At 29.7% G+C, this 7472-nt stretch overlaps 1 long non-coding RNA gene across 1 annotated transcript; it reads right to left on the bottom strand.

The window, feature by feature from the left end:
• Positions 1–3289: 3289 nt before the first annotated feature.
• LOC134267513 (uncharacterized) lies at positions 3290–4168 on the bottom strand. The gene is made up of 3 exons (XR_009992172.1): positions 4060–4168; positions 3673–3777; positions 3290–3358 (listed from the first exon to the last, which is right to left on the bottom strand). It is a non-coding gene; the product is annotated as an uncharacterized LOC134267513 (long non-coding RNA).
• Between the last annotated feature and the right edge of the window lie 3304 nt (positions 4169–7472).

Raw genomic sequence — 7472 nt, 5'->3', positions numbered from 1 at the left:
GAAATGCTTCAAACATGGATAAATCATCTAATAGTTGACATAATAAAAATGGCGAATGACAAAGTTTGCAAGCAGGAATTCTGGTCTGCTTCTTACAAAGCCCTAGCAAAACATGTATACTATCTTTTTGATAAACAAGAAATCCATTCTCTTGATGACATTAAAAATAATCTTTATTTTCATGGATTTAATTTAACAAGAAAAAAACTAAATGATTTCATTGCAAGATTTTTCTGGTATAACAGAGCTTAAGGGGTACAATAAAGACTTGACATGTTATCTTGGAGGGAAATAATAATAAAGTGCCACGCCACAGCATGATACGCCCGTCAAAAAATTACAATTACAATGTATCTTAAACAGTTAAAAGTGCAGGAAAATCATGTCAACCTTGATTTTAAGATTTCAATGATTTTTACACACCTTAAAAAAATTTGTTTAGCCATCTCCTGTGGTGTATGCATTAATTATAACAAATATTGCACCATTCATAGATTTCTATTCCATGCCAAATGCCTATCATATTAAACAATATCAAATTACACAACTTAATCAATACCTAATTAATTTTGGAAATAAAAGGCTGGCCATCAAATATAAACTGACCAACAGTTCCTCTGTCTAATTCCCATAAGACCATGCTCTGAAGAAATGAAAGAGACATGCAGCTAGCCTTCCTACATTGAAAACATTAATTAATCTTTAACTGGATGCTTGTCTACTCATTACTCCCAAAAGATTATTGGATCTGCACTATCTACCATAAAACATTTTTAAAACATACAAAACATCAATGATTTTTTTTTTTAGATTTAATGTCAGACAGTTAATTGTTAATATGCAATTCATATGGGCATGCAGATTCCACCCCTACCCCCATAAAATTATTTTTTAAGTTCATAATATTATGTATTATCAAAATAGTTTAATTCGCAATATCAAATTAGTTTTAATTCTTCTCATCAAATTCATTTTAAAACTTCGGCTAGCCAACTGAAGCTATTTTTAATCCAGCAGGCTTACCCATTTGGCCCAATACTCAAGGGATATAGATAGCACCGATGCTCTTACAGCTACTCCTCACACTAAACTCATTAATCTCTCTCTCTAATTTGACATGCAATTTTCTGTTATCAAAATTTTTCTTGACCAGTGCTTGATAATTAGACTCATGGGAGTGCTGGAATTTCTCTAACATACATTATATTTGTTATAGATTGCTGTCAAGTATATGCTAAAAACAATAAGTATTTTCTTGATTTAACATTTTTTCTAAAAAGGTTAGTGCAATAGTTTTACATTTTTTTGAATGTGTAAATGAATAGAAAAAAAGACATCTTTTTTTTTAAATTCCACTTAAATTAAAGGTCACAGTGACCTTGAAATAGGTCGCGAAACACCTTCTACCTAAGATGCATAAACTGGCCAAGTTTGATGATCCTAAGTCTAATAGTTTTCTAGTTATGGACCGGACAGGATTTTTCCATATTTGGCTATAACTTTTTAATTATAGGTCAAAGCGACCTACTTTTTGTGCGCGACACACCTTCTACCCAAGATGTATCAGCTGACACAAAGTTTGATAACTCTAGGCCTTATAGTATTAAAGTTATGAGCCGGACACGAGAAAAGCTAACAGACGGACGGACGGACAGACGGACAGACAGACAGACGGACATGAAGCCTATAACATAATACGTCCCGTCTTAAGACGGGCGTATAATAATAGATAGCTTTGGCAATATTTAATGCAAAACTGTTTAGTCAATAAGATGAAAATTTGTCGCTTATATCCAAATATACAAATACAGAAATATTGCAAGATGAATTCCAAATCAGACTGAAATCTTCAACAAAATGTTGAAGAGCACTTTTACTTTGTGTCCACCATTCTTTTATCAACTGTCATTTCTCTGTAAGACTGGAGGAAATTCTTCGACTTGTCAAAGACATTATTATTTGCTGTATTTTGAAACAGATACATGTCATTGTGTATATAAATTTATATTTATAAATAAAATTAAGAATGCTAAAATTACTACATTTATTTGATTTTCCTTTGAAAATAAAAAAAAAATTAAAATTGTATTCATTATGTGATCCAAGTAGTTAAATGATATTGTTAAGTCAATGTATCAGGACTGATAATTCAAAAACCTTGTAGTAAACCACCATGGTAAAATTACTGAACTAAAACAAATAGCATATATGGTAATCTGACTAAAGCCAGACCTCTGTTTACGTTATCGCAACATGTAAAAAAATCTGGCATTAGATTGCTACGAAAGCCAGGAAGGGACACGTAAATTTTTCAAAAAAGTAAAAGATGATATCGAATCGGATTAGACAATCTAATCCCACGGATTACTAATTTGTTCCCTCGATTTATAATATGAGATCTCGAATTACACAATCCTATCTTAAGAATTACTAATTCGCCCCCTTGATTCATAATTTGAGATCTCGAATTACATACCAGTAATTTGTTTTCACAGATTGATAATTCAACATCTTGATTTGTTACAACGTCAGTCTTATGATTTTGGAAATCTGTGCTCTTGAATTTCATTAGATATATGTACAGAAACATCCAACCATTTTAATCAATAAGTGTGTTCTATTTATTTTGATTCAGCAACCGGTCGTTTCCAACCTCTTTCATAACTAATTCAACGTATATTTATTTTAGAAATATTATGATTACACAGGACCCATATTCACTTTTACTATCTAGGACTTTCAATTATTCTAATATACAAGTAACACAAAAACTTCTAAGATTTTTTGTTGTACAAATATCAGTACTAGCACATGGATTTGAAAATGCTCATGTATTTTTCTTATTTTGGACCGTAATATGTAATAAAAGTTAGGATGTAAAATACTTCAATATTCTATTTTTTAAACATGTATTACCATATCCGATATATACAGATAAATAATTTAAACGAGATCATGGGAAGGGTTTACATTCCAAGGGAATGAATCTTTTAAACTAAAAGAATGAATTATACAATCTGAGGTAACGTACTGTGTAATTTGAGGGAACGAATTGGTAATCTGTGAGAATGAATTGGCAATTTGTTATAACAGATTGTCAATCCGAGAGAACAGATTGTATAAATCAAGAACTCAGTTTACTTTTATAAATTTTAAAAATTCTATTTCCCTTCATGACTTTCATAGATTTCATACCTGCATGGCTGCCAGGGTTGTAAAAATAAAGGAGACAGTAGACTGCAATGTCACTTCAGGGCAAAATTCCTGGCGCAAGGCTGTTCGTGAGCATGGGAGTGTTGATAAATCATCCAGTGAGTTTGACCACCCATGTATATGATGTAGGATAATTGGAAAGTGTCTGAAAAATTGAGAAAATGGAAATTCTAACCACATACTTTATGCAGATTTGAAATACAACAGCAGTCTATAAAAACAGTTTGTTCCATATCTCAGCATTCATTCAGATATATATTACATGTTTAAATAATGTGTTTGTATAAAAATCAACCATCATAAGTATTATGTGTTTTAAACACTTATTTTTCAAAATATAAATCAAATGTGTATAAACCTGTATGAATGCGATATCATGAGAATGACACAAATGAAATTAGACTTTATTTTTTAAATTTTAGAAATACAGAAATTTTCAATACCAAAACAAAATTTTACCTGTTCATTGTTGTCCTTACATATTAATTAACCTTCCTAGTTCATGGTGGGCTTAGAAAGTGGGTATTCACAGATGAAAGTATTGTTGCATATGCTGAAAGCACCCTAAAATTTCAATGTGAAAGTGGTACATGTACACCTGTACACACTGGTACATAGATACTGAAAACAACTAACCATTATTATGAAAACTTTTATTTTACTTTGAACTTACGAGTGATTGTCAAAAGTATCAAAGTTCAAAAGCAATGCAAAATTGGCTGAACGATACGAAACAAGCACACTGAAACATAAAGATCTAGTACATGTGTACATTTAGTTTTCTTTTGAACGTGAACTATTGCGTTTTAAACTCAAACTTTTCAGTCAATATACACGTATTCTCACCTGCTAATACCAAAGGCATGTTCGTAATATTTGATTCATTGATGTGATGATCTTCGTCGTGAAATAATCATGAAAATTGACGTTCAGATTTCGGATCACCATCATGTTTAGCGGAAACACGTGTTTATTTCAATTCGTATCAACTCATACAGTGATGAGTCGTATTTATTTATAAATGCCAGTTTTTGTATTGTTAAATATATATCTAATTAAATTGCAGATTAATAAGTATACAGTATAACAAGATACAACAATATTAAAAATCTGATTGATTTTTTTAGTAAAGATCGCCATTTTGAAAATCTACAATTTTTATCAATATTGTATATCACTTCATGAAATATTCATCATTACAATCAACATTTACTTCACAAAAGGCAGAACGAAAGTATATATTTGTTTTTTGAAATCTATTTTTTTTTTTTTTGTATTATGCATTTATTTCAGTAAAAAATATATTTGAATGGTCAAAAAAGTCTTATAAAAGAATATGTTGTTTCGAGTAAGACGCAACAATATCGACCTTGACGTTACATGTAAATATTGACCGATTTTTCCATAAAAACTATGCAAAGGTCACAAATTCAAATTATCGTAATGAAGAAATTACTGAGCGTAAGAAGGTTTATAAGGGCTTGTTGAAAAGGAAATTTTCTTTACTTTTACCAGCTTTATTTTGTTTTCCATATTTCAACACAGAAATAAACGTAAAACTGAGCTTTGTTTAAATATTACGAATAAAATCGATAAAAAACACATAAGTGCAAAAAAATTCTTGTTTTTAAAGTATACCTTAAAGTAATAACAATAATTTTTACATATTTTAAAAGTAGAGAAAATATTCTTTAAGAATATACCATGCTTTCTTATAAAGTTAATCAGGAAAAAAATTGTCAATTGTCTGGAAATTCGGCAATCGCTTTGGAAAATTACGCCATTTTCAAAAAGTCTCATTTGTCTTTACAACGTAAAATCGATTAAATACCGGCAATCAAGATATAATCTTTTAAGATATTTTAAAAGTAGAGAAAATTTCCAAAAAGATGATATATAGCTTATATACCTTCATGCTACCACAAAATAGATACGGAGATCTTATTTTCGCGATCTCGTGTTTTAACGCGCCACCGGTCAATTTGACCGGTACGGAAGTGAAGGGGTTAATGTTAATTGATTTTGAAAAATCTTTTCATACTATATCATGGAAGTTTATATACCAAATATTAGACTTTTTTAATTTTAGGGAATCCATTAAAATTGGATACAAACATTTTATAATGGAATCAAATCATGTGTCATATAGAATGGAGTTTCCTCTGATTACTTGTTCCCACAAAGGGGCTGCAGACAGGGGGACCCAATTTCACCATATCTCTTTCTACTATGTGCTGAAGTTCTTGGGATTCTCATTCGAAATAATAAAGACATAAAAGGAATTGTAATTGATGTGGAGGAATATAAACTTTCACAATATGCCGATGATACTTCAATTATATCTGATGGATCACCACAGTCTATGGATGGTATATTAAGAGAGCTTGATTATTTTGCAGTTGTATGTGGACTGAAAATTAATTTTACAAAAACAAAAATGGTGTGGATCGGTAGTAAAAAATTCTCTAAAGAAGTCTTTCATCACTCTAGATGGAAGTTAGACTGGAATAATTCTACTTTTGATCTTCTTGGTGTAAAGTTTTCTATTATTTAGATGAAATGATTGAACTGAATTACCCCCCAAAATTAAATAAAATAAAGCGATTGATAAGACAATGGCAATTAAGAAATCTGACTCCCATTGGTAGATTAATAGTGATTAAATCCCTGATTATACCAAAGATGAACCATTTGATATTGACTATTCCAAACCCCAACAATGAATTGCTCGATGAATTTGAGAAAGACCTTTGTTACTTTTTATGGCGAAGTAAAGTACATAAGGTTAAGAAGAGTGTCATAATCCAAGACTATAAAAATGGGGGGTTGAAAATGATTGATTATATGGATTTCTTATGTGCATTAAAATCAACATGGATTCGAAGACTAATCTACTCAGACACAAAATGGTTAAAACTTTTTGAATCAGAATTAGGAATGAAAATTGAATCTCTTTGGGTAAGAGGTTTAGATTTTATAGTTAAGATGTGTAATAAAATAAGCAACAAATTTTGGAAAGAAGTTTTACTTAATTGGGTAAAAATCATTGACTGCAGTGGTAGTAAAAAACATGCAATACTCAAACATATATGGTTTAATCCAAGAATTAAAATAAATGATTCATCTGTATTTTTGAAAAGTTATTTTGATGCAGGCTTTGTTTTCATAAGAGATTTGTTTGACGTTGAAGGAAAATTTATAAGCCTCGAGTACCTCAATAATCTGAATATACAAACTAATTTTCTGGAATATACCGGTTTAAAAATAGCCATTACAAAGATAATGAAAAGTATGGATATTGAAAAAAAGAGAAGAAAGTGGACCTTTTATCCCAAATTCAATTTACATTTTTTATAAAAGCACAAACGGTTGTAAAGATATGTACAATATACTCATCAAGAAGAAAAAGCAAACAATTAAAGCATTAGAAAAATGGGAAAATAATGGAATATCTTTTGGTGAGTTAGAATGGAACAAAATATTTGAACTACCATTTCAAGTTACAAAAGAGACAAAATTTCAGTGGATGCAATTTCAAATCCTGCAAAGGATTATTGCAACAAATAAATACCTTTATGAACTTAAACTAATTGATTCACCTGTGTGCTTATTTTGTAAACAAGAAGTTGAAACAATTGAACATTTATTTTTTGAATGTTTCTGTGTAAAAAGAATATGGTGTCATAAAGAGGAGTGGTTTATAAAAAACTTCCATTTTACTATTAATTTTGATAGAAAAGATATACTGTTTGGAAAATACAACAATAAAAACATGTATAGATTACACAATATAATAATACTTACTGTTAAACAATTCATTTTTGCCAGTAGGTTTAAAAATATGCCTAAATTAAGTATAGTAATGCTAGAAAAAATAATTGTAGATAGAATACTGGTTGAAAAGGCTATTCTTTTAAGAAATTGTAAACTTTCAGAATACGAAAAGAACTGGAAAATTATTTGTGATATGCTATAATGTTCTTCAAATTTATACTCAAATGTACCAATACGGTAAAATAGTGAAAACTGTTCCTCCACCTCACTTTGTTTTCCTTCCTCACCCCTCCCCTTTGTTTACTTTTTTGTATATAAAGCTTTCACAATGAAGATTCATAATATACATGAATGTCATATATCTTATGCAGCTTTATGAAATGAATTTGTATTTAGCATTTACCAAAGAGAATTTGTATAAAGTAATTAATATAAATTATATGGAAGAAAAATTATATATCATATGTATGTATTGAATGTAAACA

This window comes from Saccostrea cucullata, unplaced genomic scaffold, assembly GCF_032062105.1.
Source record: "Saccostrea cucullata isolate Sc308-1 unplaced genomic scaffold, CSIRO_AGI_Scuc_v1 ctg9828, whole genome shotgun sequence".
NCBI classification, from domain to species: Eukaryota; Metazoa; Mollusca; class Bivalvia; order Ostreida; family Ostreidae; genus Saccostrea; species Saccostrea cuccullata.
This window is presented reverse-complemented; position numbering and strand designations above follow the sequence as displayed.